The 21,905-nt window shown below is 42.9% G+C and overlaps 1 long non-coding RNA gene across 2 annotated transcripts; it reads right to left on the reverse strand.

Annotated features, from left to right (window-relative positions):
* Positions 1–4,124: 4,124 nt before the first annotated feature.
* LOC148138032 (uncharacterized) lies at positions 4,125–10,496 on the reverse strand. Of its 2 annotated transcripts, XR_015754176.1 has the most exons (5): positions 10,451–10,496; positions 9,707–9,813; positions 6,934–7,016; positions 5,119–5,210; positions 4,125–4,212 (listed from the first exon to the last, which is right to left on the reverse strand). It is a non-coding gene; the product is annotated as an uncharacterized LOC148138032 (long non-coding RNA). The 2 variants fall into 2 exon arrangements; XR_015754177.1 differs by lacking the exon at positions 9,707–9,813 and having other exon boundaries at positions 10,451–10,485.
* Between the last annotated feature and the right edge of the window lie 11,409 nt (positions 10,497–21,905).

Below are 21,905 nucleotides of genomic sequence, written 5' to 3' on the forward strand. Positions count from 1 at the left end.
GGGCAATTCAGCCTGGATAACCCACCCATCCTACACATCTTTGGACAGTGGGAGGAAACCAGAGCAACCAGACGAAACCCAAGCAGACAACCACAACAAGGTGATCATCCCTTTCTTATTTCCCAATTCTATCCAAGTAACTTCACTGGAAATATTCCCAATATCCTCCCTGAGCACAACCATAAAGGTATCCCTAATCCAAAACGCCATTCTGCCTCCTCTCGTCCCCCTTTCTATCCTTTCCATTGCACCCTAGAACATTAAGCTGCCAGTCCTATCCATCACTGAGCCACGTTTCTGTAATATCCATGACATCCCAGTCCCATGTTCAAAACCATATCCTCAGCTCATCTGCCTTCCCTGACGGGCCTCTTGCACTGAAATAAATGCAGTGAAACTGCTCTGTCCCACCTCGTTCTGTGCCTTGCCCTTGCCTGCCTTGACTGTCTAACTTCTCAACTGTACCAGGCTCAGACATACCTCTTCTCTCACTATCCCTTTAGGTTTACCCCCCACTCCCTCACTGGTTTAATGCCTCCTGAGTAGCACTAGCAAATCTCCCTGCCTGGATATTAGACACCTTCCAATTCAGGTACAATCCATCCTTCTTATGCACGTCAATTCTAACCCAGCAGAGATTCCAATGATCCAAACATGGCAATCCTTCTCCCCTGCACCAGATCCTTAGCCACACATTTATCTGCTCTATCCTGCTGTTCCTACTCTCACTAGCATGCGGCACAAAGAGTAATCCAGATATTACTACCCACGAAGACCTACTTTTTATCCTCCAGGATAATTTGCTATATTCTCTCGTCAGAACCTCATCCTTTCCTCTTCCGATGTCATTGGTACGAATGTATAATGAGCTCCCACTGATCATACTCCCTTTTGAGAATACTCTGCTCCCTCTCCAAGACATCCTTGTCCCTGGCACCAGGGAGGTACCACCCATTCTGATGTCTCACTGTCAGCTGCAGAAACGGCAGTCTGTGCCCTATACCAGAGAATCTCCTATCACCATCGATCACCAGGAACCTCATATACCTCACATTACATTGGAGCCAGTCTCTGTACCAGTACCTTGCTTGTCAGTGCGATATGCCCCTGAGAGGGTGACCTCCGACGCTTTCCGAAACAGTGTACTTGTTTGAGATCAATCAGCCGGGCCCCATTGTGAGGTGAGTGGTGGGATCCTCTCTCTCTCTGCCCTGGGATGAGCTTCATCATTCACAGTGAATGGGGCAGTATCACAGAGCACAGGGGCTGGGGCTATTCAGCCCATTGGGACTGTACTCTCTCCCTCTGGAGATGCTGCAAATCTGTCCCAACTCCCCTCTCACTTGCCCAAAGCCCACTAAGTCCTTCCTTAAAAAGTAAAATTATAAATCTGTTTGAGAACACCTGCTGAATCTGTGTCCAGCTGCCGTTCAGCCTATTCCAGGTGCGCAGAACTTACTGAGTGAAATAATGTTCCCATTTTCACTCTGCTTTATTTGCCAGTTACCTGAAAGTAGTTACGAAAAATTGTGATCGTGCTAACAATTCCTCTCTCTCTGCAAATTAATTGTTTGGAAACAAATCTGCACCTGGTCCAAATCACTGCTTAACCGTCTCAGCTCCAAGGACAATTATCTGTGCTTCTGCTAGCTCTCCACAAAAGAGGAACGCATCTTAATTTATTAGTGTCATAGAGATGGACAGCACAGAAACAGACCTTCGGTCTAATTCGTTCATGCCGACTCGGAATCCTAAACTACTGGAGTCCCATTTGCCAGCTATTGGGCCCTATCTCTCAAAACCCATCCCATTCACGGATGCCTTTCAAATGTTGTAACTGTATCAGTCTCCACTACTTCATCTGGCAGCTCATTCACACACACACCACACACAGCTTGAAAACGTTGCCCCTTGGATCCCTTTTAAATCTTTGCCCTCTCAACTTAAGCCCATGTGCTCTTGTTTTGGACCCACCTCACCTGGGGGGGGGGGGGGGGGGGGGGGGGGGAAAGACCCCGGCTGTTCACCGTATCCATGCCCCTCACGATTTATAAATCTCCATAAAGTCACCTCTGTCTTTGACTCTTCAGGGAAAATAGCCCCAGTCTCTCCCTGTAGCCCAAATCCTCCAACCCTGGCAAAGTCTTTATCAATCTTGTCTGAACTCTTTCAAGATTCAGAACATCCTTCCCAGAACAGGGGATTTTGAACTTAAAACAGAATTCCTGAAATGGCTTAATCAATGTCCTGCCCAGCCACAATATGATGCCCCAGCTTCTGTATTCAATGCATCGACCAATAAATATAAGCATACCAAACACCACCTTCACTAGTCTGCCTATCTGCGACTCTACTTTCAACAAACAATGAATCTGAACGCCATGGTCTCTTTGTTCAGCAATACTGCGAAGGACTTTACCATTACGTGTATAAGTCCTGCCCTGATTTGCCTTTCCAAAATACAATAGCTCACATTTATCTAAATTGAACTCAGTCTGCCATTTTTCGTTCCATCTGAACAAGATCCTGTTGTATTCTGAACTAACCTTCTTCGCTGTCCACTACACCTCCAATTTTGGTGTCTTCTGTAAGCCCACTGACTATATCTCATATATTCACATCCAAGTCATTTATTTGAGGACCGAATATCCATTCCTGCAGGACAATGCTGCTCATACGCCTCCAGTCGCAAAGCAACCCTCCATCACCACCCTCTGCCTCCTACCTTCAAGCCAGTTTTGTATCCAAATGGCTAGTTCTCCCAACATTCCATGTTATCTAACCTTGCTAACCAGTCTGCTTTGTGGAACATCGTTCAGTGTCCACATAGACAACGTCCACAGTCTGCCTTCATCAATCATCTTTGTCACATCTTCAAAAAAATTCAATCAAGTTAGAAAGAGAGAATTACTCACACAAAGTCATGTTGACTATCCTTAATCTTTCCTGGTCTTTCCAAATACATGTAAATCCTATCCCTCAGAATCCCTTCCAACAACTTGCCTACCACTGACTTCAGGCTGCCTGTTCTCTTGTTCCCTGGCCTTTCCTTACCACCTTTTTAAAATAACAACACTTGTCTTCCAGCAACTCACCTGTCACAAACGATGATATAAATACCTCAGGGAGGGGCACTGCTTTCCTAGCTTTCCACAAATTTCTGGGATACACCTGATCAGGACCCAGGGATTTATCCACCTTGATGCCATTTAAGACATCCAGTATCACATCCTCTGTAACATGGACACTTTTCAAGTTATCACTGTTGTTAACTATCAAATTCTCCAAACTCTTCAGAAAAGAGTAGCATAGTATCTCTCCCACCACCTGTTGTTCCACAGATGGCCTTCTTGATCTTTAAGAAGTTGTATTCTTTGTCTGTTTTTTCTTTTATCCTTGATATATTTGTAGAATCGCTTTGGATTCTACTTAAACCATTTCCTTGAGATATTTCATGTTCCCTTTTTGCTCATCTGATTTCCCTTGAGTATATTCCTGTAAAAACATGAACCTGTACTCCCAATTCCTCCGCCTCTGCCATATCTGCTCACAGTAGAAGCAATTCTACTCCAGGACATCCCAGAAAGGATTCCTATTTCAAGGACTGCATTTCCCTCCCACGTGATCAACAATGCCCTCCAATGCATATCCTCCACTTCCAGTACCTCCACCTTCCCCCCACCCCTCCAACCACAATAAGAATATAATCCACCGGTCCTCACCTGCCACCCCACGAATCTCCAGATACAGCGCATTAACCTCTGCAATTTCCGCTACCTACAGTCAGACCCCACCACCAGGGATATATTTCCCTCCCCAGCCCTTTCTATGTTCCACAGAGACCATGGGATATTTGGTGCTGATGTGCTGCCCCACTGATACCTCAGTCACTCACCCTGCCCAATGGTCTAGTGATACTATCGCTAGATGGATAATCCAGACAACCAGATAACGTTCTGGGGCCTAGAGTTTGGATCCTGTCACAGCAGACAGTGGAATGTGAATTCAATAAAAATGTGGAAGTAAGAATTTATTAAAGACCATGAATCCATTGTTGATTGTTGCAAAAAAAAAAACCCATGAGATTCACTAATATCCTTCAGGGAAGGAATCTGCCATCCTTACCTGGTCTGACCTACATGTGACTCCAGACCCACAGCAACGTGGTTGAATCTTAACTGCCCTTGAGGCCCAGCCAGTGACACCCTCATCCTGTGAGTGAAGTTAAAAAGGTCAAGTCTTGTATACAATCATACTATTCTTACAGATAAGTGATCTGTTAGTAAATTTACTTCTCAATTCCCGGCTGACTATTTATTTCTCAGTTCCACCTGCACAACTTGCCTGGATGTACTTCCAGGAATATCCTCCTGAAGCCCAGCCATAATGTTATCCCTCATCAAAACCATCTCACCCCCCTGCTCTGTTGCCCCCTTTCTATCCTTGCTATAGCATCTATACCTTGGAACATTAAGCTGCTGGTCCTAACCATTCCTAAGTCATACCTCTGTAATTGCTGTAATATCCCAGTGCCATGTTCAAAACCATACCCTGAGCTCCTCTGCCCGACCTATCGGGCCTCCTGCATTGAAATAAATGCAGTGTAACTGCTCAGTCCGACCTCATTCTGTGCCTTGCCCTTGCCTGCCTTGACTGTTTGACGCCTGAACTGTACCAGCCTCAGACTTGGCTCTTTCCTCACTCTCTCTTTGAGTATACCTCCATTCCTTCACTGGTTTAATGCCTCCTGAATAGCACTAGCAACTCTTCCCTTTCAGTGCAGGTACAATCCATCCTTCTGATGGAGGTCAATTCTACCCCACAAGAGATTCGAATGATCCAACAATGTGAACTCTTCTATTCCTATGTCATTGATACCAATAAACAACAGCCTCCCCTCAAAATGGTTATTCTCCCCTTTAAGAATATTCTGCTCCCTCTCTGTGACATCCTTGTACAAAAATTACACATTCGAATAATAAACCTTACACTCATCAGGTCATCATAAAAGGATTACATGACACATTGAAGGTTTGGGGAGACCTTTTGAGAGAATGTGATGATTCAAAGGAGAATTTTTAAGCAGCAAAAGGGATTGATCTGGAATGCAATACTCACAATGCGAATATCCAGGTCCTGATGTACTGAGTAATTCAGAGTTTGGCAGAACATTTACTGAGATTACCATCTGAATGTCCACCTGTAATATCCTGTAATACAAGTTTATAAAATCTGTCACTCTCAGTTCAAGTTAGAAACCCACACCATCCCCTCCTCCTGGCGCAGGATTACTGTACATAGTTACAACAGGTCATCAGGAAGGGGAATGGAGTGTTTTGTTCAGAGGGTTTTCAGTATGAGAGTTTGGAGTATATACCCGAGAGTAACGTGAGGAAGTGGTGGTGAGACCACCATATCTGGAGTAAAGTGAGCAGTTTTGGTCCCTTTAGATAAGGAAATGTGTCACTTTATTGGAGGCATTTCAGGGAAGATTCACTCGTAGAAAGTGCGGACTGCAGATGCTGGAGATCAGAGCTGAAAAATGTGTTGCTGGAAAAGCGCAGCAGGTCAGGCAGCATCCAAGCAGAAGGAGAATCAACGTTTTGGGCATAAGCTGAAGGGCTTATGCCCGAAACATTGATTCTCCTGCTCCTTGGATGCTGCCTGACCTGCTGTGCTTTTCCAGCAACACATTTTTCAGCAGGGAAGATTCACTGGGATGATCCCTGGTTTGGAGAGATTATCTTTTAAATAAAGGCTGAACAGGTTGGGACTCTACTCATTGGATTTTGGAGAAAGAGAGGTGATCTCATTGAGACAGATGGGATTCTTAAGGGGTTTTACAGGTTAAATACTGAGTGGATGTTTCCGAGTGTTAATACTGAAAAGGGAGTCTGGAACCAGATTCTGGGTCAGTCGCGGAATCAAGGGTTCTGCTTCAGATTCGTCAAGTTTAAGACGACACAGAGGTGGGTAAGGGGTTTCAGTAGCAATGGAGCTGGGGTGAGGTGGAGACAGACAATGTTTAAGAGATTGGAATTCCCTGGTGTTTGGGATTGTGCAGATGTCTGATCAGAAGGTCACCTTGGGGTCAAATATAACAGCAATATTGTGAAGAACGTATTTCTGCCTCAGACAGTTACCAGGGAGAGGGAGAGGCTCAGCAGTAAGAGAAAGGAGTTTGGAATAACAACTGAAGGCAATGGGTTTAACCGTGACAATGTTTCATTGGAGGAAACTGCAGCTAATCAAGTAGTGGGAATGTGATAAGCAGTTTGGTAACTGAGTAACAGTGGAACAATGGAGAGGGATGGTGGGGAGGGAGAGCTGGGCAGTGTCAATGTTCATGTGAAACCGAACATGGTGCTTTTTCACAATGTCAACTCCTGGCAGAATGTAGGTGAGATACAGGAGAGAGCAAGGATAGATACTGGAGGGACACCAAATGCAAGGAATTCAGAAAGGAAAGAGAGAGTGGAAATGGAGCAGGATTTTCCAAAAACCATGAGGTCAAAAGGAAGTTTTTCAAAGAAGGGGAGAGAAGGGCATAACCAGAAAAGACAGACAGCCAGAACAAGGAACAATATCTGTGAATCGGTGAGGAGGAGGAGGAGACAGAGTGTTGGAAAGTCTGTGGTTTAGCAAGCTTTGGGTAAATTGTAAAGATGAGCTCTGATAAGGCTTAACAAGAGACTGGAGAAAGATGTAGGTTTAGGACAAAAACCAGGAACACCACGTGAGGCAGTTTGGCTCGGTGGGCTAGTGGGAGGGAGGGAAGCAGCAGATCAGATTATCTCAGTCATGGTGACAGAGAAACTCCATGTGCTCCTCACTCATGTTATTGGAGGGGAGGATAGAGGAGACAGGATGATGGACAGTGTTTTACAAAGAAACAAATCCAGGGTTAGTGATATTTAAAATGAGTGAACAAACCTGATGTGTTTAGCTTTTATCCAGAATATTAAAACAAACGACTGAAGTCCTGGTTCGAATCCCATCTTTATAGATGGTGGAATCTGAATTCACGAAAAAATAACTGGAATTAGGAATCTCCTGATTTCCATGAAACCATTGTCAATGGTAAAAGAAAATCCTGCCAACCTGACAGCGGCCCAGCCAGCTACTCACTGTACTAATCAATGCAAAGTCTCAACACAGGAATGAAACTGGATGGACCATGTGGCATCTAACAAGGCACCAGAAATTACAACCACAGAATCAGCCCTCTCGATGGTGCAACGTCCTCCTCACTAACATATGGTTTTTGATGCCAAAATGTGGAGAGCTGTACCTCAGACTAGTCAAGAAGCAGCCTGACATAGTCATATTCACGGAATCATCCCTTACAGACAATGACCAGACACCACCATCACCATCCCTCGATATCGAGAGTGTGGTGCTGGAAAAGCACAACAGTCAGGCAGCATCAGAGGAGCAGGAGAATCGACGTTTTGAGCCTCAGCCCTTCATCAGTCTGATCTGGTGTGCTTTTCCAGCACCACACTATCGACTCTGACCTCCAGCATCTGCAGTCTTCAATTTCTCCTAAAATCTCTGGATATGTCCTGTCCCACCGGCAGCACAGACCAGACAGAGGTGGTGGCACAGTGGTGTACAGACAGGGAGGATTCGCCCTGGGAGTCTCATGGCTCCTGCTGATTACCATGTACCGTCCTCCCTTGGCTGATGGATCAGTTCTCCTTCATGTTGAACAACATTTGGAGGAAGCACTGAGGCAACAAAATGGTGTCAAACATACTCTGGGTACAGGATTTCAATGTCCACAATCGAGACTGGCTCTGCAACAGAATTACTGACTGAGCTGGCCAGGTCCTAAAGGACATAGCTGCTCAACTGAGTCTGCAGTGGGTGGTGAGGGAACCAACAAGAAGGAAAAAAACATACTTGATCTCATTGTTATGAATTGACAAGCTGCAGATATGTCTGGCCATGACAGTTATCGGTAAGAACGACCATCACATGTTCCTTTTGGAGACAATGCCTTGCCTTAAAGTTGAGAAAACCTCCGCTGTGTTGAGTGGCACTATCACCATTCTAAATGGGACAGACTTCAAAGAGATGTAGAATCTCAAATAGGGTATCTATAAGGTACTGTGGGACATCAACAGCAGCAGAACTGTACTCCAGCACAATCTGTAATCTCATGGGTTTGTAAATCCTGCTCTCACCCATCACAATGGACAGTAAAGGAGGGCTTGCCAAGAGCAGCACCAGGCATACCTAAAAATGAAGTGCTAATCTGGTGAAGCTATCAAACAGAATTACCTGCATATCAAACAGCATCAGCAGCAAGCAACAGAGCTAAGTGTTCCAACATCCAATGCAACAGATCGGAGCTCTGCAGTTCTGCCACATCCAGTTGTGAACGGTGATGGACAATTAAACAACTCACTGGGGGAAGCATCACAGAAATCCCCACCCTTACTGATGGAGGGGCCTCACATACCCATGTACCAGATAAGATGACAGCATTTGCAGCAATCTGCAGTCAGAAGTGCAAAGTGGGATGATCCATCTCAGCCTTCTCCAGTGGTTTCTAACATCACAGATGTGAGTTTTAAGCCAGTTTGATTCAGTTTGAATAACATCAAGAAATGGTTAAGTAGTTAAAGGCTACTGGCCCTGCCAATATTCTGGCAATAATACTGATGGCTTGTGCTCTAGAACTTGCCACCCACCGAGCCACGTACCGCTCCAGCACTGGCATCTACCGACAATGTGGAACATTGCCCAGGGATGTTCAACACAAAAACACAGGGCAATCCAACCCAGGCAATTTCCATCTATCAGTCCACACTCGATCAGCAGTAAAGTGATGGAAGATGTCATCACCAGGGCTACCAAGCAACAGCTGCTCTGCAACTTTAGGCTCCACCAGGGCCAATAAGCTCACGATTGTGTCACCGCCTGATTCACAAACTGACAACCAGTTGAATCCCAGCGGTGAGGTGAGGGTGATAGCTCAGCCCCACTCCAAGATCACTATTTCGAGCTGATTTCACCATTGTCTCAACACAATGTGATGAAAGTATATGAGCTATCTCTAGACTTCATTATCCAAACTCACTCCCTGGCCAGCTTCCCATATTCAACCTCCCTGTAATCTCAAGAACATCTAAATATCTGCTTGTTGATTCATCAAAAGTCTCCTATTCATAAGCAACAACATAGAGTCATAGAGATGTACAGCATGGAAACAGACCCTTCGGTCCAACCCATCCATGCCAAACAGATATCCCAACCCAATCTAGTCTCACCTGCCAGCATGTGGCCAATATCCCTCAATTTAAATTTCTCACACTTGATTTAATTCCTGGCTGTGATAATCCCTAGCTCCCTGCACCACACACACTTTGAGACCTCGACAACCCATTTTCTTTGAGACTCCCAACAATTTGTTAATTCATTACTTCACCTGTGTGGCTGTTTCTACAGTTGCTGAAGCAGCATGGTCTGAAATTTGCAACCAAAATCTCACAGGTCTGTTTTCCACCTTTAAGACATCCCTCAAAACCTACTTTTGGTCACCTGACCTAATATCTCCATCTCTGGCCTTATGTCTAAAGTTCTCAATAGTATTTTTGTGAAATTATAAGCATGATAATAAAAATACAAACTGTTGTTGATTTGACATTATTTTCAAATCATCACTGTTGCTGAATGAATAATCTATAATGCCACTTACCCAACCACATTGTAGGAGCACCTTCCCCACACAAACTGCAGCTGTACAAGAAAGTCAAACATCACCCTCTCCACAAGCAACAGGGCTTTGGCATTAATCACTGCTATCTGTGGAAGGAGAAACACAGTTGATGTTTCATGGAGTGCAAAATGGATTACAGGGAATGAAAACGGTGCAGGTTTTGATAGTCAGAAATGGAAGGAAAATACACTTGCTTGTTGGAAAAAAGAATTCTTGACTGTCAAAAATATTCAAGAAAAAAGTAATCTGATAATCGAGCAGCACATGGTCAGGGGCTGGGCCACAGCGAAAAACTCATTTGCAAAGGTCTATAAAAGTAATAATACAGTAGTAAACAGACCAAAAGTACACCCATGGTTCGAGACTGAGGAAGCCAGATATTGACAAAGTGGTGATGAGGGAGCCCAGAGGTGAATCAGAGCTGTATTGGCTGCTATGATCCCAATGACTCTAAACGAGAGAAAGGCTGCACATGCGCCTGGCTGCACCTTGCCCCCTACAAAGATGGCGGCGGTGCACATGTCCAGTGAATCGTTGTCCCGAATAAAGATGGCGGCGCTCACTCAGGCCTGCAGCCGCGCAGAGGCAATTCCCCATTTACTGCAAACACGGGACTGGGACGTTCAAATTTGTGTTTTCCGACGTGCACAATTTGTTTGTAAAACCTCTCCGCTAATAGCAACACAGTTTTTCTCCCGTTTCCCTGTTTATTTCTTTCCTTACCGTATCCTTTCTTTCCATAACTTCCCGAGCATTCATTACAGCGACTCTGCGCCGCGCGCGAGTGATCACATGGTTTAGTTTAGCTCCGCCCGACATTCACTTTGATTGGTTGGAGGACCAACATCCCGCTAGGTCATCCAGCTCCGCCCACCGTCCTTTCATTGGTCCGGTGCTGACATCAATCACCCGGAGTCCCTTTGTTGGCGAGAACATGTGCAGTGTGTCCTGCTTTAGCTGATATGTTGGGTCATGTGATGGGAGAGTTTATTGAGGGTAAGAATTCCCTTTGTGTGAGATCTGCAGTAGATTTCCTTTATTCATGGAGGGGATTGCCTTCCTACTCATGACTGTATAGCTGTGATTGATGAATCAATGCCTTCTGAATCAGTACATAAACACCCCATTTTCACTCCTTTACACAACATCTGAGATCTTTAGCACATTGTATCACGCTCTTCTTTGGAAACAAAAAAAACATGAAATAGAGCCTCATGGAATCGGTGCAGGAGTAGGGCATTCATCGCCTTCAGCTTGTTCCCCCATTCTATCAGATCATGGCTTGGCCAACCCAGACCTCAATACCTCTTTTATGCTTGATCCGCATAGCCCTCAACTGCTCAATATTTCAAAAATCTATTTGCCCTTTTTTAAAATAATTTGAGATAGAATCATAGATTCCCTACTATGTGGAAACAGGTCCTTCAGCCCAACAAGCCAGAACAACCCTCCGAAGAGTAAGCCAACCATTCCCCTCCCACACTGAACTTTCACAATTGTTTGGGTGCGGAAATTCTAGCCATTCACAGAGAAAAAGTTCTTTACTTTTTCTAAAATGAATGTTCCCTTATGTAATGTCCCTTGGTTTGAGACTTCACTGGTGCTAGAAAATCTAGTCAACATCTACTCTGTCAAGCTCCTCAGAATCTTGTTTCCATAAGATCACTCCTGCTTATCTATTCTTGATAGGTCAACACTTTCGTCCTCGAAACATCTAATTGAATCTTTTTTGAATGGTCTCCGATGTTGGTTTATCCTTTATTAAATATGGGAGCTAACATTGTATACAACACTGCAAGTGAGGACTCACCAACAGCCAGTGTGGTAAACCAATCGTCAATCCATGCTAATACATTACGCCGATACCATGAGCTCCTAAATTGAGCAATTCACTTTTATGTAGCACCTTATCATTTGCATTTTTAAAATCCAAATACAGAACATCATTGGATTGCCCTTTATCAGCCCTACTTGTTATCTCCTCAATGAACTGTCGCAAATTTGTCAAATATAATTTCTCTTTCACAAAACCCAGTCTACCATGTTTAATGATAAGCTTTTCTAAATGTCCTGCAATTTCTTACTTTAATATTTGACTCTGTAGATTCTTTCAGTAGCTTTGTTAAGTATGATTCCCCTCTCTTAAATCCACGCGGACTCTGTCCAATCCTGTCACTGTTCAGTAAGAAACTTGACTGTATCCCAATGTAGTTAGTAAATGTATCTATATTTATTTTTAAAAATCGATTACTTATCAATGCTGGACCCATGCAATATCAATAAATTAGTGACTCTGAATTTGGGTAATAATATTTTTTCTGTTAATTCCTTTACGTACTGTGTTATGCAGACAGCGCCAAGCTGTTACTCTCAATTGTGAGTAACTTTGAAAATAATATATTTTAAAAATGACATCCCAAAATACTACCTCATTATTGTGCAAGGAGGATTTTGCATTCAATAGTTTGCAGATAAAATTGAACAGCTTTTTGCTGCAATTTGGCCAGACTGCAGGTTACTCCAAAGTGGCAACTCTGCTCTCAAAATCTTATTTGACACTGCCCAAGGCGATTCTGGTGGGACTTCACTTTGCCATTCTTGTTCACTAGCTTTATTTCCAGGTTTAATCCTATAATCATTCTAGAGCTTGTAATTTTAACCAAACTTATCTTTTAGGTACATATGTAAATATCATACTAAAATGTTGCTCTGAATGGTAACAAATCTGAAATTAGTCTCTAATCAGATAGTAACGTGCTTCGACCTTTCTACATATGTGTTGCCATAAGTCTATGCCAGTTATTTTTCTGAAGCCTGTGATTGCTGAGGAAGGGCTTATGCCTGAACCATCAACTCTCCTGCTTCTCGGATGCTGCCTGACTTGTTGTGCTTTTCCAGCATGACACTTTTCGACTCTGATGTCCAGCTTCTTTGGTCGTCACTTTCTCCTTTGAGTAGATTAAACCAAGAATATTTTTTGTTGATCACAGTGCAATAGGAACCAATTCATGAAATTCAGATATCTCACATTTACCTTAACTATGTGAAGGCTAAGACATTAATAAATTGTCAGTAATTGAAACCGTGCTGACAAACTTGTGCAGTATCAGTGCCTCAGCTTTAGAGTGTTCCCAGATATCGCACAGCTGCAGTATTTTGTTTTGCACTCGGCTATATTTTGTTCTCAATTGTTTCTTTGTGAAAGATTACAAAATTAACTTAGATGAATGAACTTATGATTTCTTTAACCAATGTTAGAGAAAACAACGTCAGTATTTCAAGTGCTGATAAAGTAAAATAAAATGATAATCAGTAGAAAGGGTTTAAGATGGATATGGAACAAATGCTGGAACAAATGCTGGGATGAGATTAATTTAGGATATCTGGTCAGCATGGGCAAGTTGGACTGAAGGGTCTGATTGTGTGTTGTACAACTGTGACTTCATTCTCTCAATTATTCAAGAATTTGAATACTTCGAGGAGGAAAAGGAGAATTTATGCAGAGAATGCACTTGAAATGATAATTGAGGTGTATCAAACTCACATTGTTTCATGACCTTTTCCTCTGGGTTCTTCAATGAACAAACTTGTTTTATTATCTGAATAACTATGTATCATGTGATTTGTTTTGCACAAAATATTTCGTTAGGATCTCGTGAACTATTAAGAAGTGTTCATGTTTAAAATTTAGGCAGCGTGATTATTAAGCAAGAAAAGGTGAGTGTTTTACTCCCACTGAATCATTGCTCTATAAAAGGTGACAAGCTTTTTATCTTTTCTGGGCACTGAATATATGGAAATCAATTCTGAAGGAAAACATCCTCGACGGTAATTTTTTTTTCGATTACTTACAGTGTGGAAACAGGCCCTTCGGCCCAACAAGTAACACCGACCCGCCGAAGCGCAACCCATCCAGACCCATTCCCCTACACCTAACACAATTTAGCATGTCCAATTTACCTGACCTGCACATTTTTGGACTGTTGGAGGAAACCGGAGTACCTGGAGGAAACCCACGCAGACACGGGGAGAATGTGCAATCTCCACACAGTCAGTCACCTGAGACGGGATTTGAACCCGGGTCTCTGGTGCTCTCTGGTGCTGTGAGGCAACAGTGCTAACCACTGTGCCACCCAATTACTCCCCATATGTTCCCACATATGGGGAGTAATTGCTTCTGGTCACTCTTCAGGCTATAGAGGCTCGGAAAGAAATGAGTTGGCAAAAGTTTGTCCATCCAAATGATGTTGCTATGCTCATTGGTAAACTTGCAAGATCTATTGAAGAAACACGTGTTTCAGAGTGTATGCAATAAACCTGAACATTGTTATTTTTTCACAGAGCTTGGGACCCGACTGGAGCAGCAATGAAGCTCGTATTGTTTTTTTTAAATTTCCGAGCTTGCCAAATTATTGTTGGTAAATGCAGGTGACTTTATCAAAGCACATTTCACACGCCCCAGCCAGGAATTTGGTCCCAATTCTGTCAGTCCATTCATTCCTATGGATCACAGGTATTTTAGATGTGAGCACTCCATTTAACTATTTGAATTGAATACTTCAGTGGTTAAATCCTCTTGCATTCTTAATTTCAAATTACTCAATGTGATTTTTTTGTCCCCCCTGAATTTGCCAAGCACTGGGCAGTTCTGGAATATTCGAAATATTTACAATAGATGCATTCACACTATTGAAGGCAACCTGGCAGATTTGAATACCATTCAGGTAGTCAACAACAATACATAAGTAACTTTATGAATTGCTTACTGTACACCAACAACGCAAACCAAGTATCAGTGAAACCACAGACTGTTTCCCAAGGATTCCCAAATCTAAACAGTGCATTCCAGATATGCTCACTATCACCATCTGGGAGCAGTCTCCAAAAGTGCTCCCAGAATTTAGAAAGTGCATTCACTGCCCTCCAAAGCTCAATCTGCTGTCACAGGCTTCACTCTTATTGTATACAATGGTAGTTATTGTCCAGTTCTTTAACGTGACAAATGATTTTACAAACAATTTATAAAATACTTTAAATCCTGAGGAAATGTGATGTCAGCCCTTTGTAGAAGTGAAAGAAAGTGTGATGTTTGTTTGACCTTTGGCTCTATGTATCAGACTGAACTGAACCTTTAGCAAGATGTGGGATGTTTCCCACACACTTTGTTTAAAAAAAGCAAAGATTTTGCTCTGAGATTTAAATGTTCAATCAGGTTTAATAAAAATCTTTCCAAAAATTGAGAGTTTGACTTCAGCTCCTGTAAAGAGACACGCTCTTTGCCTTCAATTTTGTGACATGTGATCATTCTTCGGTAAAGGTGGCTGTGTGCAACACTGCAGGATGTTGTCTGAAGTTCCTCATTGGGTGGATGAGCTTTATTACTGGTGTAACTCAGCTAATTTTGAAATGGAATATTACTTTGAGTTAAATCTTGTTTTTAAACTGAGGCGTGCTTGTGTAACTCAAGTGTGGAAACTATGCTCATGTTTGCAATGAACCTTTCACTTTTGGAGATTAGTATTTTTCCGATCTGTTTTGTAAATAAAGTTGAATATCGAAAGCACAGTGATGGAGAACTGCAGGCCCAGCAGCATCTCTGAGGGGAATTAAACATTGTAAGTTCCAAGTCCAATGACCTTTTGTCCATTCAGACAAAAACTTGAAATGTAACAATTTTTTTTCTCTTCACCAATGCCCTCAGAACTGCTGAGTTTCTCCAGCACTTTGTTTCTGGGTTTAGATCACCAGCACCTGCAGTTTATTGTTTAGATCCTATGATTTGACTTGTGGAGCGAGAGGCAGCAACTGTGATCAACGAGGATAAAACTCCCCAACCACAGAAAACAAACTGGTTCTTTATACTTTTCAAAACACTACTGTAAATAAGAAATGCAATTAAGCTGAATGCAAGATGGTATACCACCGGCCTTGTCTCAAACCTGCTACTCATCTTTGAGAACTCATCTGTCAGAATTGTGTTTGCTCGCTTCCTTTGAGATCACGGTCCACAAATGTCCCAGTTCCAATTCCTGGGCCGGGCCCGGTTACCACATTGCTGTGGGGTGGGGAGCTTTATGTCAGCCTGAAGTTTTTGTTAATAACAACATTGCAGGTTGAAGTTGACGGTTTTGACGAATATTGCGTCGTTAAACTTGGAGGCAATCCTTCCGAATGTATTAACTAACTGGACTGAGCCTGTTTACATGCAGCCCTGTTAGTAGTGCTGTAATATTCTAAGTTAAGAATCACACAACACCGGTTATAGTCCATCAGGTTTAATTGGAAGCAAACTAGCTTTCGGAGCACCGCTCCTTCATCAGGTGAGTGTGGAGGGCACAATTCTAAGGCACAGCATTTATAGCAAAAATTTATAGTGTGACGTAACTGAAATTGTCCATTGAAAAATACCTTGGTTGTATGTTGAGTCTTTCATCTGTTCGAATACCATGATAGTTTCACTTCTTTCATGTATAAATCACAAAACCTTTCTTTCAAAAGTTGCATTCCTGACAGTGGCCCATCAAATCACTCATTGTATTAGTCACTGCACAGTCTCAACAAAGGAATGAAACTGGATGGACCACATTACATCTACCAATGCACTGGAAAATACAACAACACAATCAGCCCTCTTGACCCTATAACCTCTGTCTCACTGTGGGCCAACAGCAGTACCAGAACTGTACGCCAGCCCAATTTTGTAATCTAATGGCCTGGTATATCCCCCACTCAACCATTAACATCAAGCCAGGGGAATCAACACTACTTCAATGGAGAGTTCCGCAGGGCATGCCACGAGCAATACCAAACATACCTGAAAATGTGGCGCCAACCTGGTGAAGGTACAGTGCAAGCAACACCAAATAGAACTATGTGATCCAACAACCAGTGGATCAGATCTGAGCTCTGCAATTTTGTCACACCTAGTCAGGAATGGTGATGGGCAATTAAACAACTCACTGCAGGAAGCATCACAGACATCCCCACCCTTAATGATGGAGGGGCCTCACACATTCATACAACAGATAAGACGACAGCATTTTCAGCAATTTTCAGCCAGCAGTGCCAAGTGGATGAGGCTTCTCCATTTGTCCATGACATCACAGATGTGAATCGAATTGGTTGAAAACCCATTTCAAATCAGATCAAGAAATGGACAAGTAGTGTAAAGGCTATGGGCCCTGCTAGCATTGTGGCAATATATACTGATAGCTGTGCTCCAGAACTTGCTGAAAATGTGTTGCTGGAAAAGCGCAGGCAGGTCAGGCAGCATCCAAGGGGCAGAAGAATTGACGTTTCGGGCATGAGCCTTTCTTCAGGAATGAATTTCTGAATGCTGCCTGACCTGCTGCGTTTTTCCAGCTACACATTTTCAGCTCTGATCTCCAGCATCTGCAGTCCTCACTTTCTTCTCCAGAACCTGCTGCCCACCAAGACAAGTACTGCTCCAGCACTGGCATCTACCGATATTGGGAAATGTTTCCCAGTGTTGTTCAACACAAAACCGCAGGACACATCCAACCCAGCCAATTCCCCTCCATCAGTCCACACTCGCTCAGCAGTGAAGTGATAGACGTTGTCATCGATAGTGCTGTCAAGCACATGCTCATAATAACCTGCTCAGTGACGCCCAGTTTGGGTTCTTGCAGGGCCAATCAGCTTCTGAGCTTGTTACAGACTTGATTCACAAACTGACAAACAGCTGAAGGTAACAGCCCGTCCCACTCCAAGACCACTATTTCGACTTCAGTGATATCATCTGACCTCACCACAGTCTCAGCTAATTTAATGAAATTTTCATTCATTCATTTTATGAACTCTAGATTTCATTATCTAAACCAACTCCTGGCCAGCATCCCACAATCACCCTCCCTATAATCTCCAGAATATTGAAAACTCTACTGCCCAAGTGTTCACTTGTACCAGAACTTGCTGATCCATCAAAAGGCTCCCATTTATAAGCAACAGCAATTTACTTTCACACCCTTGACTTAATTCCTGGCTGTAATCATTCCTATCTCCATGCATCAGACACACTTTCACATCTCAATAACTCATTTCAGTTTAGACTCCCAATGATATGTTTATTTTTGAGTTCAGCTGTGTGACTGTTTCTATAGATTCCAAGGCAACACGGTCTGGAATTCCCACCCTCTAAGATCTGCTTTCTTCCTTTAAGTCATTCCTGAAAAATTGTTTATTTCGCAAAGGTTTGGTCACCGGACATAATATTCTCCATCTGTAGCCTTACGTCAAAAGTTCTCAATATTTTGTGAAATTAAAAATGTGTTGATTTATACAGATATCTTCTACTCTTCACTATCTCTGAGTGAATAATCTGTAATGTCTCTTACCCAACCACGTTGTGGGAGCACCTTCACCACACCAACTGCAGCAGTACAAGGAAGTCAAACATCACCTTCTCAACAGGCAACAGAGCTTTGGCCTTGATCACTGGTATCTGTGGAAGGAGAAATACACATCATGTTTCAGGGAGTGCAATATGATTTATGGGGGAATGAAAATGGTGCAGAATTTGACTGTCAGAAATGGAAGGAAAATCCACTCACTTATTGGGAAAAAAAGAACTCTTGACCGTCAAAGATATTGTGGAAAAAATAACCTGATAATAGAGTATATGGTCAGGAGCCAGGCAGCAGTGGACAATTCATTTACAAAGAGGACTGTGAACGTAATAGTAAAATACTACACAGAGCAAAAATACACACGAGAGACTGAGAAAGCTAGATAACAAACAAGTGGACATCAAGGAGCCCAGAGATGAATCAGAGCAATGTTCACTTTTATGATCCCACAGTCAGATGTCTAGCACAGAAATAGACTTTTTGGTCCAACCCATCTTTGCCAACCAGATATTCTAACCTAATGTATTCCCATTTTCCAGCACTTGGCCAACATCCCTCTGAACCCTTCCTATTCAAATGCCTTTGAAATGTTACAATTTTAGTTGCCCTTTAGGCTCCTTTTGAATTTCCCACCCCACCCTAAACCTATATCCTCTAGTTCTGGGGTCTACCAACCCTTGTCTACTTACGCTATCAATGTCCCTCACGATTTTTATAAGCCTCTATAACATCACACCTCAGCCTATGACACTGCAGGGAAAATGGCCCCAGCCTATTATGCCTCTCCCCGCAACTCATATCCTCCAACACTGGCAACATCCTTGAAAATCTATTCTCAAACCTTTCAAGTTTCAGTGCCTCCTTCTGATGGGAGGGAGACCAGAACTACACACAATATTCCAAAAGTGACCTAACCAATGACCTGTCCAGCTCCTTTACCCAATGCTCTGACCAATAAGGGGAAGCATACCAAATGCCTTCTTCACTGTCGTATCTACCTGCAACTCTACTTTCAAGTAAATATGAACCTACATTCCAAGGTCTCTTTGTTCACAAGATTTTCCAAGATCTTACAATTCAGTGTGTGAGTCCTGCTCTGATTTGCTTTTCTAAAATGCAGCACCTCACATTTATCTAAATTAAACCCTATCTGCCACTCCCCAGCCCATTGTTCCATTCGATCAATATCCCATTGTACTTTGAGATACCCTTTATCACTGTCCACAATACCTCCAATTTTGGTGTCACCTGCAAACTTACTAACTGTACCGCCTCTATTCACATCCAAATCATTTAAATGAATGAAAAAACAAATCCAGAAAAAAAAATCCATTTCTCTGGGTGCGAATATGCTCTGTGCAAATCCTGCCCTGTGACTCCCTACCAGAGAGGGCTGCACATGCGTCCCGCTGAACTTTGCCCCCAACAAAGCTGGCGGCTGCACGGGTCCAGTGAATCGTTGCCCCGAATAAAGATGGTGGTGCTTACTCGAATCAATCGCTGGATGAGGCATTTTCCCGTTTACTGCAAAAACGGGACTGAGTTTCAAATTTGTATTTTCGATGTGCACCAAATGTCTGTAAACCCTCTCAACCCATACCGACACCATTTCCCTCCCGCTTCCTGCTGTTTATTTCTATCTTTACCAACAGCTCTCCATCCACACATCCCGAACAGACCGCGAGGATGATCAAGTGGTCTAGTCTAGTCCCGCCCCTCATTCACCCTGATTGGTCGGAGGACCAACTGTGCGCCAGGTCCTCCAGCTCTGTCCCTGCCTTTCCATTGGTCCGCCGCTGACATCAATCACCCGGGGCGCATTGTTGGCTGGAGCATGCGGATTGCTTCGTGGCTTTTGTTGCTGTTCATGAGTTACAAAAATGACCACAGCATCTCAAAACCCCCTGATGAAGAAGCAGCAAACCTAGTGCTTCCATATAATCCTGTTGACCAATAGCCTGGTGTTCTGTGAATTTTACTTTTGTCCATCCCAATCCAACACCAACACCTCCAAGTCACGAATGAGGGGGGGGGGGGGATGTATAACCGAAGATCTAGGAACAGTAGAAGGCCGTCCTGCCCTTCGAGCCTGCTCTGCCATTCAATAAGATCATGGCTGATCATTTCGTGGACACAGAACCATTTACCCACGTTCTCGCCGTGTTCATTAATTAATTACATTTTTAAAAATCTAACCTAGTTTTAAAAACGTTTTCTGAACGAGCACCAACTACTTCCCTGGGCAGTGAATTCCATAGAGGTCAAGAAGTTCCTTGTCAATTCAGTCTTAAATTTGCTGCCTCTAGTCTTGCGGTGATGCCCTCTTGTCCTAGCTTCACCTGCCAATGGAAACAGCTCTCTACTTCTATTTTATCCATTCCATTCATTATTTTATATGTTTTCATTCTTCTGAATTCCAATGAATATAATCCCAATCTACTCAGTCTCTGTTAAGCCGAACCTGTCAACTCTGGAATCAACCTAGTTAACCTCCTCTGCACCCCATCTTTTCTCAAGTAAGGAGACAAAAACTACATGCAGTACGCCAACACCCAAATACAGCTGAAACAAAACCTCTGCTTTTAAACACAATCCCTTCAGCAATGAAGGACAAAATTCCATTTGCTTTCTGAACTGATTATTGTATCTGGTGACCAACCTTCATGTAGAAGGATGCTTAGGTCACTCTGCAGAGCAAATAATGCAACTTTTTAACATTCAAGTGATTTTTTTAAATGTTACTACAACCAAAGAGTATAAACTTTATATTTACAAACATTCTATTTCATTTTACAGACCATTACCCACTCACTCCATGTTGAAATGTTCCTCTGCAAAGTTTCACAGTCCTCCGCTCACTTTGTTCCGCTAATCATCTTAGTGTCACATGCAAACGTTGACACCCTACGTGTGGTTCCAACTCCAAATCATCTGTATCAGTTGTAAATAATTGCAGTCACAACACCGATCCCTGAGGCACACTAATTGTCAATGATTGCCTGCCAGAATAATGCTCATTTATCCCCACACTTTGCTTCCTATTAGTCAACCAATCTTCTATCCATGCTAATACTCTGCCGGTAACGCCATGCACCCTTATATTATGCAACAGCCTCTTGCACAGCACCTTGTTGATGGTCTTTTGGCAATCCAGGTACACTGCATCCACTGGGTCCCCGTTGTCTACCTTGCTTGAAAAGTCTTCATAGAATTCAAAAAGATTGGTCAAGCATGACCTGTCCCTCATGCTGTGTCTGTACAATGGGACAATTTCTATCGAGATTCTCTATTATTTCTTCCTTGATAATAGACCCAAGAATCTTTTCCACTACAGAGAATAAAGTAACTGGTACATAATTCCCCACTTTTTGTCTCCCTTCTTTTAAAAACATTGGTGTCACTTTTGCTGTTTTGCAGTCTGCTGGGACTGCCACAGGCTCCAGTGAATTTTGGAAAATTACTGCCAGTGAATTTGCTATTTTTCCTAGCATCTCTTTTAGTACCCTGGAATGCATTCCATCAAGGTGAGGAGACTATTCTATCGTTAGCTCAATTACCTCAAAACAGTCTAAAGCTAGCTGTTCTGGAATAATGATAGTTTCCAAATCCTCACCTACCTTTGTCTCTTTGCTAGTTACTGGAACGATATTAGTATCCTCCACTGTGATATCCCATAACTAAATGCTTCTTCTCATTTTCCAAAGGACCAACATTTACTTTAGCCATTCTTTTCTCGTTATATATATTTATATAAACTTTTCCTTTCTGTCTTTGTGCTAGTTTATTTTTCTCATGTTCTATATTACTTTTCT

This window comes from Chiloscyllium plagiosum, unplaced genomic scaffold (genome assembly GCF_037043375.1).
Source record: "Chiloscyllium plagiosum isolate Xiang-an unplaced genomic scaffold, Cpla_swu_hap1 HiC_scaffold_42, whole genome shotgun sequence".
Lineage (NCBI taxonomy): Eukaryota > Metazoa > Chordata > Chondrichthyes > Orectolobiformes > Hemiscylliidae > Chiloscyllium > Chiloscyllium plagiosum.